Source organism: Prosopis cineraria, unplaced genomic scaffold (assembly GCF_029017545.1).
Source record: "Prosopis cineraria cultivar Desert tree isolate PC_DT_omini unplaced genomic scaffold, ASM2901754v1 PC1617, whole genome shotgun sequence".
NCBI lineage: Eukaryota > Viridiplantae > Streptophyta > Magnoliopsida > Fabales > Fabaceae > Prosopis > Prosopis cineraria.
In genome coordinates this window covers 6168-29625 of record NW_026556942.1, presented here as the reverse complement: position 1 = coordinate 29625, position 23458 = coordinate 6168, and the positions used below count along the sequence as shown (strand labels likewise).

At 29.0% G+C, this 23458-nt stretch overlaps 1 pseudogene; it reads left to right on the top strand.

The window, feature by feature from the left end:
- The first annotated feature begins 2974 nt into the window (after positions 1-2974).
- Positions 2975-14899, top strand: LOC129300491 (disease resistance protein RUN1-like; annotated as a pseudogene).
- Positions 14900-23458: the final 8559 nt, after the last annotated feature.

Sequence of the window (23458 nt, the reverse complement as noted above, 5' to 3'; positions counted from 1 at the left end):
CATGAATTTTTTTTAATCAAATGACCATTGACCAGAATATTTTTGTTTAAAATTGGTTATTTAATGAAAGAAATCTACCTACCAATTTCGAGTTCGTCATTTGAGCAACGTAACATTTTTTAAAATACAAGGTTACGAAAAATGATGTACAAGAAAATAAATTAATTCATATCAGGATTAATTTAAAAAGGATCTGCATGTGGGTGGTGCAATTATTTGTCACTCTAAATATGTAGTTGATTTGAGCAACATTTTTAATTCATTAATGGAATCAACAATCAAGCTACGACAAAAATTGGAATGGAAAATTTTAGCTGTCCACTAAGGTCTCGTGTTCCATCTTTTTCAATAAAATCCTTATTAAAGATACTTTATAAGTCTGAAATAAAATAAATATTGAAATTTTTATAATAAAATTTAATTGAATCACCTGTTAAAGAATCCACGAATATATGAACCCCATATGTTATTTGTTTTCAATTTCTTCCCTGTCTTGGCTTCTTTGTACTTAGTTCTTCTTCTCTTTCTCGCCCCTCTTTTTTTTTTTTTACCAACATTCTCTTTCTCTTTACTTACTATCATCAATTTTTAAATTGTTAAAATTTAATATTTATAAAATTTAATATTTTTATTTTTAATTACAATCTTAAATCTTGAATTATAGTTTAGATAAAACTTGTTACATGTTAAATTTATTATTTTATTTTTCATAATTTATATTTTAATAATAATTTTATATAATCTAATTTCTAATCATTAAAAATTTAATTTAAGGGTTGAGATAATAAGTGAGAGGAAGTGGAGAGAAGCTAAATGGAGCTAAGCAGGAGAAAATATCATTTCGCTCGAATTTTCCCTTACTTTTTTCTTCTTACTTTTTCTATTCTAACTGCTTTCAAAGCACGACATGAGAGAGAGAGTGGATGGGTGGGGGCAAGTGGTGATGCTCGAATTCGCTGTCATGTTTTCAAAAACCTGAGTCCCCTTCTTTCTTAGAGAAAAATGTGAAATTATAATTTGTTAATAAAATAATTAAAAAATAAAAATATAGTCGGGATAAAGAATATTCAGTCAAATTTATTGATTTATGGATCTTCCTTATTAAGATGACAAACTTATCTAACTCCTAAATTTTTGTTTAGAAAGGGAGGAAAAAAAATGTTGTTTGTGATTCAGAGAAGAGTTTAATGGGCAGTGGGTGTTAATTTCATTTTTGAAATTCTAAATACTTGAAGTAAAATTTCATTCTAAATTCATGGAAGATGCCCAACCAACTTGAGGATTCGGATGCTCTTGTTCGCGCGTGATTTGCTTTTTAAGCGTGAACAATAAAAAAAGTTAAAGCTAAGGTTGATACTTTAATTTCTTAAAGATACTAGCTTTATAATTTTTTCTTTACGATGAAAAGAACTTTCTCATCTTGCTTTATTTAAAATATATATCTATATATATATATATAAACATCTTGAGTGCTTGACCATATTTTTTTTAAAAAAAATTATTCACCCAGTTTCCTTAATTACCAACCAAAGACGAATCAAGCAATTTTAGAAATTTGGGGACCAAAATTAAAATTTTGGGTGCGAAATTTTTTTCTAAGAATTTTGGAGTCACAAACATAATTTCAAAAAATCTTTGACAAAATGAAATTGTTGAAATTAAAACATTTACAAGTGTTAGTGTGTTTTTGGTTTTTAGACTTTGCCTATAAGGAGAGGGTAGGTTGATAAATTTATATAGTAATAGCAACTTAAAGTTGGAATTGAAAGCTTGCTTTGGCATTGACTGTTGAAATCGAGAGCTAGCTATTATCCCATAATTGATTCGGGATTGTCCACTTATTCTTTGAACGACTTAAACTTAAGTAATCATCACTAGTTCATGAATAGACTAGATTAATGGTATGACACCCTATGGTTATTAGTATTAGAGGAAATCATGGATTACAAGTGAGTGGGTTTGTCTTAATTCGATAACTTTCATAAGTGAAAGGTTGTATTAGTTGAGTTGTAGATGTAACTACTTAATAGCCATCTGTTTTGATAGTTAGAGGAGAAGATGAGTGGAAAATGGAGGAAATCAAGTGAAAGCATGCCAATGAAGAAATAAGAAAGAAAGATGGGAGTTGAATTAGTGTTAAGACTGCTCAAGGAGTGTTAGGGTTTTTTGGGAAGAGACAAAAAAAAAAAAAGACGTAGTATTAGCATATGTCATTGCCATAATTTTTTTTAAATATTTTAAAAAATTATTTTAACTTTATTTTAATTTATTCTTCTTCTTTTTACATCTTAATTTTATACTTTAATTAATATTATTTATTAGAATAGCTTCATTGTATAATATTTGAGTTATAAATTTTATTTGAGGTTTACTTATTATAATTAATTGATATAATAACTTAAAAGTAATGTGGTTTGGCTTGAGTAATTACTCATGCTTTGTTTCTGTGTGGTTAACATAAAACTGTTGTTAGGTTGTGGATTAAGAGAGATTTCAATTAATTTATAACTTCATTTTTTGTTTAATTCTTGAATGATAATTTGAGACATATATAATAAAATTAAATAAAATTAATTTAATTTGTGAATGAAAGAGATTAAATTTAAATGATTGAATTGTGATTAATTGTGTTGCTTGTTTTGATAATTTTTGTTGAATTTTTTTATTTAATTCTAATTTAGTTTTTTAATTAATTTCATCATAAAAAAATTCCTTCAATATTTACCTTTCTCATAGTCATAATTTAAATAATTATTTTATTAACTTTTAAAAAAACGATTTAAGTTATATTTTATTGTAAAATTTAATTTTTATTAATTTTAATGTTATTATGCAATAATATCACTAAGTCATTACTGTTTACAAGAGATATTTTAATGAAAAAAAATTTAATAATATATTGATAATATTGATATTGATAAATGCCTGCATTATACTGCCTTTTTCCTCGTTTTCCACGCTGTTTGGTTTTCTCTTTACCTTCCTGGTAGCTACCTTTACCAAAGCCTCCCCGCGCCATAAGTACCTCTGTTTTGATCAATTCTATGTTATGCAACACGTTTCTGTTCTGATAGGTACTTTGTAAGCCGATCTGAAGAGTATCGATGTTTAATTTCTTCCATCCACTCCCCTGATAAGCCGTTCTTTCCTTCACCAGACCTTCGTGATCAGTATATAGAAGCAGCAAAAGCCTCATATATAAATCTCTTTCTCTTCTCTGATCTTTATCATAAACTAGGTTCGTGATCGTCTCTCTGTCACCAATAACCCAGCAATTCCCAGGTAACTTTCCGCACGATCTACACTATTTTTCTTCGTTTCTTTCTTTATTTCCCTTTTTCCCCATATCTCTATTTTGGTTTATAGATCTTGATGCTACTAGCTACTCCACTTTTAACGGATTCTTTTTCTTCTTCTTCAGAAACAGATACGAAGTGAAGATTCCATGGATCTGTTGAATGAGCCTGTGAACCATCAAGGTAGCCATTTATCCTTTCACTTTCAGATCAGCGCCAACATATTCATATCCCATGCTCATGTAAAATCTACTCCATTTTAAAATTTTACATGCTTCAATTTTCGTTTCATTTTATTCCTTATTTGATCATTAATAAAAATTATATTCTAATTGTTGATTTTGAAAATTGTTTGTCTTGTAAGATCTTTAATTACACTAAAGAACAAAAAATCCTAGGAACTTTTAATAAAGAACATGGTCCTTGAAAGGGGAAAAAGAAACGCGTCTGCATTTAGCACCAAGTGCCCGTCAGGCCAGGACTCCATTTCAATTTAAATTAATCTCTGTTGTTCATTTAAATTAATTTTTAAATATTTTTAATATTATATTTATTAAAATAAAAAATATAAAAAAATTTTAATATTAACTCTAAACTATTTAGAATATATTTAATTGATTAATTTATAAAATTTATAAACTTTTTAATATAGGTCATCTAAATTATATCAAAATTATTCAACATTAATCTAGATAGTCAAATTATAAAATTATAAAAAATTTTAATATTAAATTAAATTTTAAAATTAAATCTGTATTAGTCAAGTTAATAATGAATAGATTTATTAAAATTTAAATTTTTATATTAATAAATATAATATTAAAAATATTTACAAATTAACTTAAATTAATGGTAGGGATTAATTTAATTAAAATAGAGGTGAGGAGTATGAGCATACGGTGCCCCAAATGCAAATCTAAAAGAAACACAATATTATCAACCATCACTTTTTTGTGTATAGGTGGTGGATGATGAAAAAAGATTGTCTGATTAGATTTAGTTTTGAGTTTTGATTCTCCTTGTAATTCAAAGAAAGAAACATAAGATTTGGCTAAAAGGGGATCGGATAAAATTTTTATTTTGCAGTAAGAGACAAAATGATATGTCAATGCGTCTTTTAATGAACTGCAGAGACGCTTCTCTAGCGGAGTTCCGTGGGAGAGTAAAGAAAGAGAAAATAAAGGGGGAAAAAAGGAAAAAAAAAATCACATCTATTGTTTTTTTGGGGATGACCAATGAATGATATTTTGCTTTTCAATATGTTTACCAAAAAAATATTTATGATTCTTTAATTCACGTGATAAATGTTAACCTGTATGTGCTCGTGTAATTTAAGGTTTAGGCAATGAACATGAAGTGTTCATGAGTTTTATGAGGGGCGAAGACACTCAAGAATCTTTCCCTTCCCGTCTCTGTTCATCTCTAAGGAATGCTGGAATTTCCGTTATCAAAGATGATACTGACAGTGAAAATGAAATCTCAATGGAACCGATGTGAAGCATGATTGAAGGTTCTGGATTTTCAATCATCATCTTCTCCGAACACTATGCTAGTTCCAGAAGGTCCCTCGAAGAGGTCGCAAAAGTCATGGACTTTCACAGAGCACAGCGCGATCACTTGGTTCTGACCATATTCTATGGCGTGGATCCATCCGATGTTGGTAATCAAGAATCCAATTTTGGGAAAGAGTTTCAAAATCTTATACAAAGAATTTCACCCACCGAAGATCAAGTGTTGAGGTGGAGGACAGCTCTCAGTGAAGCTGGACGCATGGTTAAGTTTGTTGTACCTAATTCCAATTCCAGGTAATTTATACTTGTGTGTGTTACTCTCGATACCATTATCTGCTTTGTTTGTAGTCATGCTTAATTAATCAATGCTTTCTTTTCTGCTATTCTTCTTTATAATTCGCAGGATGAAAGTGAGAATATTGAGAATATTGTCATGCATGTTCGTTTTATGTTGGACATGAAAGACACGGGTACGTTGATCACAGAGGGCCTAGTTGGAGTTCGTTCTCAAGTGCAAGAAGTGATTAGAATGCTTCATGACCATCAATCAAAAGATGTTGTCTCCATAGGGATATGGGAATGGGGGGTATTGGCAAAACAACTCTTGCTAAAGTCATTTATAACTGCATTTCTGCCCGATTCGACATTCAATGTTTTCTTGAAAATTTGAGGGAAAAATGGGAAAGGGTCGGCGAAGTTTCTTTACAAAGAAGCCTTATTTCAGATATATGTAGAGCACCAGATCGGAGAATAGATAGCATTGAATCAGGACTCCTCGAGTTAAAGAAAATATTTAGCCATAAGAAGGTACTTTTTGTGCTTGATGATGTGAATCACTTGGAGCGACTAAATACTATATGTGCAAGTCCTGAATGGTTTGGCGAAGGGAGTAGAATAATTATTACAACTAGAGATTTACATCTACTTCAGGCCTTTCAAGTGGACCATCTCTATACCATGAAACTTTTGAGCAATACTGAGTCCACTGAACTTTTCAATAGGCGTGCATTTAGAGGAGAGAGTCCAGAAGCATTCATCAAACTTTCTAGAGAAATAGTTTCTTTTTCTGAGGGACTGCCACTAGCTCTTCAGGTCTTTGGCAGTTTTCTGTCGGGGCGGAGACGGCCAGAATGGGATTACGCATGTACTCCCTCCGGTCCTATTTATAAGTCATTTTCTACCAACTTTATCAATACCAATACAATAAAAGTACAAAGAATAAAAGTAAGTAAAATTCTAAACATGCCCCTATATAACAAATCTAAAAAGTAATGTCCTATTACTTTCTCTCTCTCATGAAGGATAATTTTGGAAATACCTCTCAAATATTACCTTAAAAGACGCACCGTGACTTATAAATGAGATCAAATATATCTTCTAAAATTGGACTTATAAATGAGACCGAAAGGAGTATGCGACTATTCACATATCTCCGAGAGGAAATATATGGACCTTTGAAGGTTAGCTTTGACTTGTTAGATGTTAAAGAAAAGGAAATATTTCTAGATATAGTTTTGTTTTATGTTGGGGAGGACGTGAATGATGCCATACAAAAGTTGGATGGCCCTGGATGTAATGCTAGCATCAGGATAAGGGGTCTAGTGGATCGAAGCCTTGTAACTATTGATGAGAACAACAAGCTTAGAGTGCATAATTTGTTGCAGCACATGGGAATACGAATAATACGTGAAAGTGCAACAAACGCGCTTCAAAATCGAGGTAGGTTATGGTTTTGTGAGATTGCACGTGCTTCCTACATATTATCAAACACGCATGTAGCAGTGGTAATTAATATGACGCCTACTCCTTATTAAAAAAAGTGATAATTAATATTACTGTACATAATATTTGAAATTTCATAATTCTAAATAATAAAAATTTTCATGTCGTAATATTTTGATTTTATTTTGTACTATACTAATTTAAATAGCAATTTGATTTTTTGATATTCTGTATTTTTGAAATATAGCATTCAGGTCATAGGTACGAGGTGTTCTTGAGTTTTAGAGGGGAAGACACTCGAGCAACTTTTACTTCACATCTTTATTCAGCTCTATGTAATGCTGGTATTGTCGTTTTCAAGGATGATGTTGAGCTTCCTAGAGGAAATCATATTTCGATGGAAACTGTTGCGAGCAATTGGAAGCTCAAAAATCGCAATCATCATCTTCTCTAGAGGATATGTTGAATCTAAATGGTGTTTAGAGGAACTGTCAATGATCATGGAGCATCATAGATCAAATGATCAGGTGTTCTTCCAGTGTTCTATGGTGTGGGTCCATCAGAAATTCGCAATCAATTTGGAGAAGCATTCGAAAATCTTATACAAAGAATTTCACCACCAAAAGATCAAGTTGACAAGTGGAGGAGAGCCCTTCTTAGTGCTGGGGGCATTGCTGGATTTGTCGTGCTTGGTTCCAGGTACTTTTTCAATCTTTACCTGCTTTTAATTTTGAGGCAGTCAAATATATGTTATTCGGACACATGGCATATCATTTGCCGCATTATTAAAAGGTAATATTGTATTATTTTTTAAATTTTTAAGAGAATATTACGCGAATCAAAAGTTAAAAATATTAGTTGCCTCTAATTAAAAACTTTTATATGAACATTTTCAATTTAACACTATTATAAAAATCATCTAAGCTACTCATGATATATTCGCAATCATTAATGCTTCATTCTAAGTAATTTTATGTTTTACTTCTAAATTTATTACTCCCTTCATTTAAAAATGTAAGGTATTTTTTTAAAGAGTTGGATGTTCAAATATTTCATTTTTAATCTTTCGAGGTATAATCATTTCTTTTTTTAAAGGTGCCCCTATTGGTAATGACTTTATATTTATTGTAGGTGTTTAATAAAGGTAAATGTCGAAAGATAGGATCAGTTTAAAAGTAGGTAATTATTTATCTAGGGTAAGATTTTATTAAAAATGCCTTACATTTTTAAACGGAGGGAATATGTTGCAACTAATTAACCATGTGTGTGTGAAACTGTGAATCAACTTCTTATGGTAAAACGAAGGCTTTTTTTATCAAGCCGGAAATAATTAAGCAATCACTGTTCCAATGCCTAATGGCTTTCATTCAAATTTATATATATATATATATATATATGACAATGGGATCAAGACCTTAATCAATAATTAGGAAGAAATAGAAAACACTACTGTAAAATTAGGCATAAATGATGTTATTTTTACCTATAAATAATGGTTATTAATCGTCATTTATTTGTCCTTCATTTTAAGTCCTCCAATAAATTATGATTATATAACTATCATTTAAAATATATTTTTTCGTGTTTCATGTAATGCAGGAAAGAATAAATGACATGTGAATGATTCACCCCTCATTTATTATCTTTATAAATGATGAGTAAATAATTTACACGGCATTTATTCTTAAATAAATTATAGTTATATAAATAACTGTCATTTTTATATTTTTTTTTAATTAGGTCTTCTAACTTAGATGCAATAATCTGCTTTAAAAATCATATCTTACCCAAAAACAAACTATTCTTCTAGGGTGTTTTTATGTACTCGAGGAAATTTTGTAAACTCTTTCACACTATCTATTCTTTATCTATAACTTTAACCTAGAAAAATTTTCATACGAGGAAATGTGATCATCAGTGACTTACGTATATAGAAAGGAAATGAATGATACAATGATAAAAAAAATGATTACTCTACATATAACATAGAGTAATTAATGAATTATGCATTACATGCATGAGCATTCACACATTTTTTCAACCGTCAATAAAAATTTCACAGCACAATGGCATAGAAAAAGTATTCTTCAAGCTCAAACTCTCTTTTAAACCTGTCATCTTATCTCAATAAACAAACTTCAACCATATACAATTCCAACAGCAACAAAATTTTCACAAAATAGCAATAATTTTTAGAGGTGGTCAATTTTGGTAACTCAAATCAATTCCTATTATCATGGTTTGGAAACCCGGACCGGACCAGCTGGGTCAACCTGGAACCCGGCGACCTGATCCTTTCTCCAATCTGGGTTTATGACTAAACCAGTGTGAGACTGACCCGATTTAATCCGATCAACTCGGGTTCAACCTGGTATAACCCGGCCAACCCGATGGGTTGACTGGGTTAACTGAGTTGATTTTTTTTCAGGCTAAAATCCCAAAACGACGTCATTTTGGGGGCTTTTTTTTTCAAGCCCTGCCTTGAAGAAATGAAATGACCATGGTGAATATTAGTTTTAGACTTTTTAATGATTAAAGGGTTGTAATTGTAAGGAATAAGGATTGATATTTGAAGTGTTGTATTTTATTATTGTTGAACTTTTGAGTGGTTGGATTTGATTTACTTTTTTATAATTAATATCTTTTTATTTTGAATTGTATTATTTTAATCATGATCGATTTGTCACCGGTTCAACCTCCGGTTGAACCACTAACCTGTGATCCAGTGTCGTGACCGGTTCAATGACCAGTCCGATTTTACATACCTTGCCAATTATAATGAAACTTGTACATTTCAATATGTAGTTTATAACGATAAAACCACTTTGATCAAACAAAGATATAATTTAAATTAAAAATTAAAAATTTGGAGAAAAAAAACAATCATTATGAATATCTATTTTATTCACTCATTTTCATCCTTACAATCATCCTAAAGCTACTCATATCATCTATTAGCATTCTCAAGTGAAGAACATAACAATCTTTATCAATTTTTGACAACCCACAATACCAAAATCAAGCAACAAATGAGCAAAAAGTTAAACAAGAAAAATCAATCAACAAAAGTATTCAAAACAATTAATAAATCATTTTCACAACCAAGAGATCAAAAGATATTGAAAGAAAAGGAAGAAAACACACATTGAACCAAAAAGGATTGAAATCCAAAGAGGAAGAACCTAAGACGATGAATGACAACAAACTACAACATAGGTGGTGGCAGCTTTACTTTAGAGAAAAGCACGATGGTCAATGACAACAATGGAGACATTTTGTGGGAGTTTTTTCAATTTTGTGTGCAAGTAGAGAAGAGAAGAAAGGAGACTATGAGGCACAATAACAAAAATGAAACTTAAATAGAGTTTTAAAAGAGAATAAATGAGTTATTCTCTCATAAATGACCGTGTTCACCTGTCATTTAAAGTTTAAATTTTTTTTAAATCACAAAAACTGAAATGTTATATGACGGACCTTTTAAAAACCCATATATTATATTAAAATAAATAACAGGTGTTTTAAACACCGATCATTTATAATTTAATCATCACCTACCTCACCATTATATGACGTATTTTTGTAGTTGTCATTTTTTGTTGCACCTTATGTCCAGATTTTTGTAGTAGTGGAAATTAAAATTTTGAAGAATATTTGATCATTTGACAAATATTTGAAGATTCGAACAACATGCAAAGATTTGGGAAAAAAATTCATTATCTTTGATTAATATCCTATAATCTTTTTAATAAATGTGATTATTTCAGATTATTTTATATTGAAGTCTACTTTATTGAAATGTGTTTTAATTAATTAAGGATAGGTTTAGGGATTTACAAATACGCCCCAAAACCTCTTGTTTGTATGCCTTATCATTGAATGAAATTATCGGTCTAAAATTTCCTTCTCTCATATTTCTCCTCGATTCTGATTGTCTCTCCCTCCTTTTTCTTCCATCTTTCCCTTCCTCATTTTAAATCCTATAAATAAGTGATATTGATTCATATAATTTAATGTGCTCAAGTGAACTAAATGTTTGTGTTTTGCAGTTGAATAATGAGTGTTTCAATATATTATCTCATAATAGCCGCCGCTAGCTAGGTCCTGTCTCTTTGATGTACAGTTTTGTTCATAATATTTCCTCCTCTAAACACCAATAGCTATCATCTTGACTTTATTTGTAAATGTGTTTATATATCCAATGCTCATTTGATGTTTATATGATTCTTAGGAACGAGAGTGAAGATGTCAAAAAAGTTGTTGAAAATGTTTGTGACATATTAGACAAGAAAGTGACTTGTTTGTGGCAGACCACCCAGTAGGAGTGGATGACCGCGTGCAAGAAATGATCACAACACTTCAAAACAACCAATCAGAAGATGTTATCATAGTAGGGTTTTGGGGGATGGGTGGCATAGGCAAATCAACTATTGCCAAAGCCATTTATAATAAAATTGGTCGCAACTTTAAGAGTAGAAGTTACCTTTCAAAGATCAGAGAAGTTTGGGACCAAGCTAATGGCCCGGTGTCTTTACAAAACCAACTTCTTTGTGAAATTTGCGAAACAACAAAAATGAAGATAAATAACATTGAATCAGGAAGAATCACATTGAAGGATAGACTTGGCCATAACAAAGCACTTCTTGTGCTTGATGAACATATCTAGCTGGAAGTCGTGACTGGTTTCATCCAAAAAGTAAAATAATCATCACAACTAGAGATGAACATCTCCTTAGTGTCATTGAAGTAGATCTTGTATATAGAATGAAGCATTTGAGCAAAAGTGAATCTCTTGAGCTTTTAAGTTGGCATGCATTTAAGGAACCATCTCCTGGAGAAGAATTCAATCAGCTTTCCACAAGTATAGTTGCTTATTCTGGAGGTTTGCCGCTAGCTCTTGAAGTCCTTGGCTCCTATTTGTTTCAAAGGAAAGTGTCAGACTGGGAGAGTGTATTGGAAAAGCTAAAGGAAATTCCCAACAATGACATATACAAGAAGTTAAAAATAAGCTACGATGGCTTAAGTGAAGATACAGAGAAAGAAATATTCCTTGATATATCTTGCTTTCTTATTGGGATGGACAAAAATGATGTCACACTCATATTAAATGACTGCGGATATTTTGCAAATATTGGAATAAGTGTCCTTGAAGAGCGAAGTCTTCTTACCGTTGATGAGAAAAATAGGATTGGAATGCATGATTTGCTGCGGGATATGGGAAGGGAAATAACTCGTGAAGAGTTTCCCAAAAAGCTTGAGAAGCGAAGTAGGTTATGGTCTCATAAGGAAGCTGTGAATGTATTGTCAAAATACACTGTAAGGACTTTTATCTTTTTTTTTTTTATTGTGATTCACCTCTCAAGCGCATGTTATCAACTTAATGTGTCATTAAAAAAAAAACTAAATTTAGTCGCTTGCTCGTGCTAAAAGCTTGCTTGTGACACAGGCTTACATGTTTCATTTCAATTAATAAAAAAGCAATGGTGCACATTTTAATTTTTATACTCTTGATTCGTAGGGGAAAAAAGTTATTGATGTAGAGGGACTTGCATTGAAGTTCTCACAAATTGATGGGAAAGATAATTTTTATACAAAAGCATTTCAAAGGATGGAGAGACTCAGATTGCTTTGTCTTGGCAACGTGCAACTTGAAGGAGACTATAAACACATTAGTAGAGATCTTAAATGGCTTTGTTGGCATGGGTTTTCTTTGAAATGCATCCCTAGAAGCTTTTATCAAGAAAATTTAGTTGCTCTTGAGTTGAAGGGCAGCAATCTCAGACAAGTGTGGGAGGAACCCCAGGTATATATTGGTACTAATTAATTTGGCATTAGCCTTAAATTTTATCGCTATGCATGGGGTCAGAGATGCGGGGAGAATAAAGAGGGGCCAGGAACATGTGTGTATGTTACTTGGAATTGGCATCATTTCTGATTGTATACACTTGTCGCTCTAAACATGTTGATTCATGCTCTTGATATATTTCACTGCCAATTTTCATTTTTATTATAAGATTTTCTCAAGTATCTGTCTTTTAGATTAATCTTAATCTAAAGGTTTTGTCATAACTTCTGGATGAATCTTCTTTCCTTGCAATTCTTGAATAAAGCTGTTGGATTTTCTTCTATTCACTTGCTTCTATTGCATATTTAATTTATCTGTAATTTTGCTAGCATTATTATTCGATAGAGAGTATTGGGAGAATGACATTAAAATTCTAAAACAATGAATTTATGACAGTTAGATCCACAACAAAATTTTCTATAAAATTAATTGTAAATATGTTGATTCAGATAATTATAAATTTAGAAGTTTTAATTGCAAATAAGACATTTAAATTCTAAATATAACTCCCAACTTACAATTGGAATTCCTATTTGCAGTTGTTTGAATTAATATTTTTAACTTATTTTTTAAAAAATTTTGTCAAGGATCTATCTGTTATAAATTCTCTATTTTGGGACTTTATTATCATTCTCCCTAAAGTATTTGTTTGTTCTATTTCAAGAGTTCATTAGTAAGCTAATTTGTGACTTGCCTATACATACATAGGGAAGAGGTTAATTGTGGCCTTAAGCATCCTCGTTTTCAGAACGTCAATTTCATCTAGATATTTCACATCGTTTATTAGGAACTTGTTATGAACTAAAGTGCTGAATGTTCTAACTACTACATCTAAAACACTTTCTGGATAGATTTTCCAGAACTTAAACCAGTTTTCAAGCTTTCAAAACTGGATAAAATTGCCGTTTTTCCAAGAAGCTCCCATGCTAGGCTTTACAATATCCTTTATATATGGCAGCAAGTTTGAAAGCTAATTGATACATGCATGCATGCATATTTGTGTCCATCAATTCTGTTTTTAAAGATTTCCCTAATTTCCGCTTCAAATGTTCTTTCCTTGCAGGTATTGAAGAGGCTGAAAATCCTCGATCTCAGCTTCTCTACTTCATTGGTGCAAACTCCTGATTTTTTGAGACTGCCAAATCTTGAGAAAAGTTGATTCTTGAAAATTGTCCAAGTTTGTCCACAATACATCACTCTATCGGGTATCTTGGTGAACTTCTCTTGCTGAATTTGAAGGATTGCACTGGCCTTCATGGTCTCCCAAGAAGCATTTATAGATTGAAAAAGTTGAAAACTCTCATTCTTTCTGGTTGTTTGAAGATTGACAAGTTAGAGGAGGATATTGAGCAAATGGGTTCATTGACTACACTAATTGCTGACAAGACTGCAATAACTCAAGTGCCTTTTCATTAGTGAGATTGAAAAGCATTGGATACATATCTCTTTGTGGTTATCAAGGATTATCACGTGTAGTGTTTCCTTCTCTCATTTGGTCATGGACGAACCCAACAAATAATGTTCTATCTCTTATGCCAACTTATGGGGGCAGGCCATCTTCAATTTTGTGGAATATGCTAAATAGTTGCATCCCTTCTCTTTCATCAATTCCTGATAGCCTACCGAACCAACAAAATCGTCTATTGGAATGTGGAGAAGAGATCCAAACTCAAGTAAATAGAGGGGTCACAAGAATGTTGGAATCCTCATATGCCACAAATTGCACCAACATCTCAATGTCAGAAGATTGCTTGAGGTATCTCTTAATTCAAGTTGGAAAGACTGACCAAGTCATTATCCCTGAGAGTTTTTCACAGGTTATTTCTTTGTCCCCCACTCTCTCTATATTTTTAATTTTTTTTTTATGAAAAGAAACATATCTTCTTGTGTATTATATAGTTGAATTAGAGACTATGCTTATGTTATTGTGCAGGGATTGACTTGCAAATATTCCTATGGGCAAACGTTCAAGGGTGTGCAAGATTCTGTAAAGTTTAAAGTGCCTCAAGTCAATGGTTGTCATTTGAAAGGGATGTGTTTTTTGTTTTACCCTTTTGGCGGTGATTTAGGCAATGAGGCATCTGAATTTCTTGTCAGCTTAATGATCATAAACTATACAAAGACAACTACTTTGCGATACACGCGGGACACAGTGACTTCATTTGGAGAAGTGGAGTGGAAGGAAATCAAATCAAATCTGGATGCAAATGATCAAGTGGAGGTGATTGCAGATTTTGGGAATAGGTTCACTGTGAAAGAGACTGTTGTGTACTTGATCTATGATGAGTCATTTGATGAACAGATTTTAGGAATAGATTCATCATCATCTTCTGCAGCAAGTATAACAGGAGAAGAGTTAGAGACGATTCCAATTGATCAGGCCGAGTCGAGCTTAATTCACAGATTTCAACATTGTATTCTCTCAATTTTTTGCTTTCTGTGCAACTTCTGTGAGGGTCACACGACAGGTGGTAACAATTAGTATTGCCACCGATCCTTTATTTCACCATGACAACTATGTCCTATTAGTTTTTAAGTTCAACCAATGTTCATGTTATGGTTTGATTGATAATATTTTGTGTTTTGTGTTATTTAAAATAATTGAAAATTATAAAAATTCGAACTGTCCATTAGTTAATTACATATATATATATATGATGTCAATATATAATTTTACATTATGTTTTTAGCAATAATTTTATTAAAAAATAATAGTTTTTAAAATGAAATAGAATTGTACAAATGATTACAAATAAAAAATTATAACAATGGTATAAATAACTATTTTTTATTTCTTGTGCGATGTCCAAGAATGTTTTTAATAATTACAAAGCAGAAACAAACAACTTGTTTCATTTTAGAATTTGTTACTTAGTTACGCTCAAATATAGTTAACAATTTATTTCACTTTATAAATTGTTGTAATAATACAAATTAAAAGTATATAACACATTTTTTTATAATTTATTTCTTTTATACCATATGAGCAACTTGTATTATTTTAAAAGGTAAAATTTTATTGAAGATCCTTGGACCACAAATAATAAAAGAGTACTTAAATTTTTAAAACTTTACTGCAAGTATAAAGTACTAAATTGAAATTAAAAATTTTTAGAAGATAACAAGATTTTTCCCATTAAAATTTTCTAGCACGTGTTATTTGTGTCCTTATTATATGTTATCTATCATCCTTCAAAATGTTATTCTTTATCTTACTTCACTTATTCATTACAATATTTTTACTTGAATTAATTTTGAGTATTGCTTTTATGTTAGTATGACTTATTTGTATCCTTACTATATATGGTTATTGCCTATAAAACTTGTTTACAACATTCTTACCTAAATTATTAGTGTTGCTTTCATATTAGTACGACTTGCTCGTATTCTTACTATATGTGGTTTATTATTCTTCAAATTATTATTCATTGTCCTATTAATTGAATTAATTATAAGTGTTGCTTTCATGTTAGCATGACTTATTCGTGTCTTTACTGTATTTGGCTCATTACCCTTCAAACTGTTGCTCATTACCCAACATTACATATATATATAGTTCATTTTTTCTTGTTAAATTTCTTCTCTCTTTTAATGGGGACAATCTTGTCATTTTCTAAAGAATTTTGATTTGAATTCAATACAAAATTCAGGGGTTTTCTTTTTATTATCTTTGGTGTAAGGGTTTTCAGTGAAATTTTTTTCATTTTAAAATTTATTATCCCAACATATTAAGACTATAAATAATTTTTTGTTTTGTCCCTTTACGAATCATTTGAATTTTTTTTGTTTTTTGTCTCTCCGTCGTCCATATTAACAATTATTTAATTTAAAATGGAGTCAAGTCAAGACACTGTTTAATTGAGCCATGGGCTGGCATTAGTATTGGGCCAGGAATGAGCTCATACTGTCAAAGCCTTGACCACTGGGCTAGCTATGATTTTCAGTTAATACTGCAACTTGTAAGTGTGACTCCAATGGGTTTTATTGTGATCATGATGGCCCTTGTTCCTGCCTGTCACTTAAACTTTCTTTTAAAAAAATTAGCAAAAAAAAAAAAAACAAACAAACATTTGTGGTGAAATAAGTTCAACTTGAACTTTAATACACGAGAAAGAAAATTCTCCATCTTAAAGATTTTTTAAAAATAAAAATTTGATGTATAATATTGAGCGGAAAGAATTTGATATTTTCAGTCAGACCCTTATATTTGCCCCAAAAAATGCATATAAAATGAGGATATGAAAATAATAATAAGATATTGACTCTACCTCATGCATATATTTTTTTTATTCAATTAAATTAAACACACACATCTACACACAAATATGTTAATGTCTGAGTTTGAATCCAAAACTTCTTATAAATAAGAGAGATGATGTTGCCACTTAGAAAACTTGCAGTTCGCGACATACATACGTGTATAGTAATGCATTCAAAATTTCAAACGCATAAATACATCTTTGGAAAAAAATTCAAAATTTTAAATCACGTGGATGGGGAAAAAAAATTACATGACAGAGCTTCTTTTTAATTAGAGTGCTTTAAAATAAAAATAAAAAAAACCTTCTTCTTTTTCTTCTTAGTCCAGCCCAGGTCTGTGTCAGCATTTAAGTGTTTATCTAAATGCATATAACGTTATTGAAGTCGCATTCTTTTTTAGGGAAGCCAACGACTTGTTCATGTGAAGGGGGTGTTTGGCTTTTTGTGAGATGAAAGGTAAGTGTGAGGTGAGAATGAGATTTTAAAACATATATCAAAGATAGAAGATTTGACAGACAAACAAGGGATACATCAATGTCCTTCACCTTTGTCTCTTTTTATTAACCAATTATAGGCGAGTAAGATCCATCACATTCACACCATTCAAATTAACATTAAAAATAAAAAATAAAAATATCACCTATGATGCATCGTTCTCAACTAGTCCCACCTAAAAATTACTCTCACGTTCGTAAGTAAAATTACTGGTCATCATATCTCATGAAAATCAAGATTAAATTCCTCAAGTTAAATCATATGCTTATTCTCTGTTGTAAAATATTATGAAAGATTTTTAATCGAATTATATTCTCTAATAAATTAATTCTATTTAAAATTATATATTATTTTTATATTTATTTTTATTTAATAAGGTGTTTTAATTAAAAATGTTATTAATTACATCCGTTAATTAAGGTTTTTTTTAATTTATTAATTATATTTTAAAAGACTCAAAATACTTTATTTTTTTTAACATGGTACACAAAAAAAAAACAAAAATGCATATATACCTACACTTATATATTTAAGGTACTTATTTTTAATTAAATCATGACATGTGTATCTTTTATATATTATTTATTCTATAATAAATTCTTATTATTAATGTTATTAACATATTAAAATTTACATGTCATGATTTGATTGCATAAAAGTATATTAAGTATATAAGGATAAATACATAATTACTACCCTTAAAAGAACAAACTCCAAAATTTAAAAAAACAATCGAACAAAACATGGTGTAAGAGATTATATTGATAAAAATTAAGGGAATTAATTTGTTCTCATTTAGCTACACATTCCCTTCAATTCAAAATATAATTTGGGAAGAATGAAAGTTAGGTCTCGAAACTTCTAATTAATAACAATTAAGTCCTGACAAAATTTTATAAAAAATAAATTGAAAATATCAAAAAAGATAATTGCAAATTTAGTATAAGACATTTGAATCCTAACTCTCATTCCCTCGATGATTTGAGCATCGAGCCAAGCAAGTTAATTGAGTAGTGGCCCTCACTTTTTTTAATGAAAGTAGACTTTTTACATGTGCATATTAAGTACGTTAGTTGTGGGTAGCAAGCACCCATTTACATTAAATAAAAGCTAAAAAATATATTTTTTTTCTAATTTTAAGATATTTATACATGATCTTCCTAACATTTCAATATTTAAGATTATTTCCATAATCTTTAATTTTGTTTTTCAAAACCTCCTACTATTAATTAACTATTATTCTATCAATATAGTTACGTTTATTTCATATTAATGCAATATGCATGACATATGATGCATAAAAAATATATTTATTATTTTTTAACACAATTTAAGGAGGGGTAAAAATATAATTTTACTTTTAACACAAATGACAATGCTTTCATTTTTTAGTTGAATGACATTATTCTCATTGCTCTTGCTCAATTAAAGAGAAATATTATAATTTTATTATTGCTTATCCATTAAAACAGCCTTTTATATTAAACAAATGAAAAGAAAACTATCTTAAAGCTATCGTTGACAATAAATGACATATTATGTGCTATGTGTATTGTATTAATTTGACATGATAATAACTATATTAATATTATAATAGTTAATTAATGGTATAGGGTTTTGAAAAATAAAATTAAATGTTAGGGAGTTAATTTTAAATGTTTAAAAGTGAGAAAAGTTACATGCAACTGCTTCAAAATTTTAAAAAAAATTATGTATTTTAACATTAAATAAATTAGAGTGACTTGAATATATTAATTGGATGATCAGATCATAAGCCTGAGAAATCATGAGTGAAATTGAAGACATAAAGGAATTGTTCAGTGAAAATGAGAAGAGTTCTGTTAAGAGATGGGTTAGAAGGCAAAAATATCTTAAAATTTTTTTGTCAAAAGCGCCTGATATCTTAAACATTTTTTTAGAGTAATAATGTCCAATAAACTTTTAAAAAGGGCCCCTAATGTTCTAAACTTTTACATCTACAAAATATTGACAATTAAAATGGCATTGTAAAAATAACTTTTAAAAATTTAGGGCGACATTGCTCTAAAAAAAAATTAAAATATCAAAACACTCCTTATGAAAAATTTCAAGACATTTTCTCTTTTTAGTCTTAAAGAGATACTCCTTCTGTTAAAAAATGTAAGATATTATTTAAAAAATTGAATGTTAAAAAAATTTTTAAGGGTTTTAAAGTGCAATCATTGCCTTTTTTTAAAAAAATATCACTATTGAATAAATTACTTTATATTTATTTTTGAGTCAATTATTCTATTAAATAAAGATAAATATGAAAATTAGTATTAATTTAAATATAAGTGACTACTTTATTAAAAATGTAAGGCATTTTTTAGGAGTTGAATATTTAAAAATATAAGAAATTTTTAGTTTTTTAAGGTATGATCATTGTCTTTTTTTTAAAAGTACTCTATTGATGAATGACTTTATATTTATTGTAGAATATTTAATAGGGATAAATATGAAAAGATATGATTAATTTGAAAGTAGGTAATTTCTTTATTGGGAGTGAGACTCGGTTAAAAATGAGTTACATTTTTAAACAAAGAGAATCTATTTTTTAATGGAGAGAATAACTAAAAGGGATAATTTTTTTTTTCTTGATATTCTTTTGCCAACTTTTCTTTGCTTTAATTTGGTCCTTTTGCAAGGTATGAGGAGGAAAATTGTTTGTCCTTGCTATAACACACCATACAAGATATTTATTACATAGTACTCTCATTCAATGTTGATTCATTTCAACAAAATTACATAATATAATTTTAAATGAAGAAAAAATTAAAAAATTATTTAATTTTTAGATAGAATTAATAAATTTTAGGTTAGTTACAACAAAATTGTGTAGAGAGGTTTTAGTGCAAAGCTTCGAAGGATTATTGGAATTATTAATAGGGACAAATGCTTTAAAAATTAGACTAAATGTTAAATTGAAAGGGTGATTGGATATCAACTTTTATACTCTAACTGGTTAGACTAGTTTGTCAAACGATGATGTAATAATTAAATAAAAATAATATTAATTTTATATATAATTTGTAAGAAATAAATTCACAATATCTAACTGTTAATAAAATAACACAATATGATAATAAATCAATAATATTATAAAATATAATCTTATAAATTTTTAAAAATAGGTGGATGTTAGTTAACTCGGGTATGAATAGGTTCAAAATTATCTACATTTATATTTATAGCTATTAACATCTTCCTAGAAAAATGGTTTCAAATTATACTATATAGATGTAAATGGTTAAAAAATGAAGTTAACTTTTAGTATGGTCTTTTTTTAAATTTTTAGTCTTTTTTTATAGGCTAAAGTGTACTTTTAATCCTCTAACTTTATATAAGGTTTCAATTTAGTCATTTAATTTTATAAAATATTTTTTTAGTTCTTTAACCCTGACATCGTTAATTTCAAATGATTATTTGTTGTTTTAACCAATGTTATTTAAAAAAAATTAAACTTAATATGTTAACATTTGAGAATGCTTTGTTAATAGTTTAAAGTTCAATATAAAAATTTGTTAGGATAAAACTAACAGTGTTAGATTTAAGTGACTAAAAATACATTTTATAAAGTTAAGAGACTAAAATAAAATATTATGTAAAGTTAAAGAATTAAATGTATACTTTAACTTTTTTATATTATGTTTAGACCAATTTTTTTTTTTTTGGAAAACATTCTGGTTTCCAACTTAATGGCAGCTCAACTATAATCCTCCTTAACTCTACCATAAAAATATTTTTTTTTAATTTAAATTGACCCAGTTCTTGTCAATGGTTCAACTGAGTAAGAGCAAATGCTCTTTGGATTACATTCTCATTTCTAATATGTCATGGTTGTGATACACAAGATTCTTGTTATTTTGAACTTTAAACTGATAAATCTAAATAAAGAATAATCATCATGTTAACTCATGTGACCTTGGTTAAACACTTCACTAAGAGAAATTTTTAGGTAGATTGAGTGTGCTATATCATTTGGGCTCTTAAAATGAAAGTCGATGAGAAGCTTGTAGCTAGCAAAGTTTTACTACTTCTATCCCTAAAAGATATCTAATTATCTTACCAGAATCAAAGAGATCGATGTGATTAAATCATTAGTTTTGTTTAAAGTTAAAAGAAATTTCAATAAAAATTTTAAATTTATATTATATTCTTTTATAATTAATGATTTTAAATAGGGATAATGTTGAAACTTAATTATTACCTCATCAAGTAACTAATAATAAGGATCATTCATTTTTTTTTTCAATATGTGTCTTATCCTGCAGACGAGAACATGTGGAGTTTTGGAAGAGAAAATGTGGTTTTTCCATTGTCACAAACTCACAATCATGTTGAGTCTAATGGACGTTATTTTTTGCCGTGTGATTGGGTGCAACTTGTTGGGTTTGTTTGTCTTCTGAGTTTATTTGTCATTGATATCAATACTTGTAGCTTTGGACGATTTTAAGCAATGTCTAAAACATTTACTATAAGAAAATAATGATTTTTTCTCATAATTTCCTCTTAAAATATAGATGGAGGGATATATTTTGTTTTTCTCTTAGTAAAGGTTTCTCGTGAAAACTTCTCTCAAGCTAAAGTGTACATATGAGAGAAAAACCCAAAAGAAAACAATAAATTAACTAAGAAAATTCTAAAAAAATGCGATAATAATGCAAAAAATTGAAAACAATATAAAAATAATTAAGATTACTTTTTTTTTTTAAAAAAAAGGCTTAAATAAACAGGTATGTCTTTTATAAAGCTAATTTGTCAACTTCTACGCTAAAATGGCTAAAGTATATTTTTAATTGCTTACCTTTATATATGGTTTCTTTTAAATTCCTTAATTTCATAAATTAGGTAGAATTTCAATTAATAACCATATATGATATTTAATTAGTAGTGGGTTTAAAAAAAATCTGAAACTTCAGTTGAATCCAGGGGGATTAAAATAAAATAATTTCAATAATGAAAAGATAAAAATACCCTTCACTTGTTATACAAAATCATTATTTATTAATTTTTTTATTTCACTTTTTAATTTATCAATATGAGTTACAAATTATATCTACTTGTTAGACAAGCAATAACATCAGTTATTAATTTACTAACTTTATTTATTAATTTATTAATATCAATTGTAAATTATTAACAAGAAAAGTTAGCAATCTAAAACCTAATATTATTGTTTGTGATTGAACAACTGATGTTAAGTTTTATTAACCATTGACATGTCAATTTATATAATTTATAATTTATATTAATAAATTAATAAGTGAAGCAATGAAATTAACAACTAATGTTTCTACATAATATAACTTTGATCTTTTTATTGTTAAAATTATTTTCATTTTGATCCCTTGGATTGAATAGAAGTTTTAATTTTTTTGGAACTTACTAGTAATTAAGTACCATTCATACTCTTTAATTAAAATTCTCCCTATAAAATATTTTTTTAATCTTTTAACCGTATTATCATTAGTTTTATTAAACAAAAATTTAAATATTGAACTTCAAAATAATGATAAAACATTTTCAAATATTAATATATTAAATTTAATTTTTAAATAAAAATAACTGGCACAAACATTAACATTTGAAATTAATAGTATTATAATTAAATAATTGTAAAGATTTTTTATAAAATTAAAAGATTAAATTAAAATTTTATATAAAGTTAGAGCGTTAAATATACACTTTAGCCAAGATAAAATGCACAAAGCAAGAAAATTAGTAAAATTAAGGGGGAATGACATTAGGAGCCCTAAAAACAAATTTTATTGTACTTAGGGCTTAAATCAATGTGAAATTGCTCTGCAGGCCTTGAAGCTCTAATTGCCATATTTTTTCACACCAAAAATACAATTTTGTCATTTGTTTGATTTGAATTTAGAACCTGTGTGAACTCTTGAAGTAATGATAATATCCACTATGCACAAGATGATGTCTATGCATGCTCAACAGAAAATTCATGCACTTCGAGTATTTTACTAGCTTGGGCTCTAACAAAATGACTAGGCAGACCATGCACAACACAACATCCACTATGCACCAGACTATGTCCACACATGCTTAACAGAAAGTCTATGAATTTCAAATATTTTATTAGCTTAGGCTTAACAAAATGACTACTTAAGTAAATCATGATCATACACGACGCAACATTCACTATGTACAAGACAATATCCACGCATGCTCAACAGAAAGTCCATGTATTTTTAGTATTTCACAAGCCAAAGCTCAACAAAAATGACAAATTAGGCAGACTATGCACAACACAATATTCAATTTATACAAGATGATATCCACACATGCTCAACAAA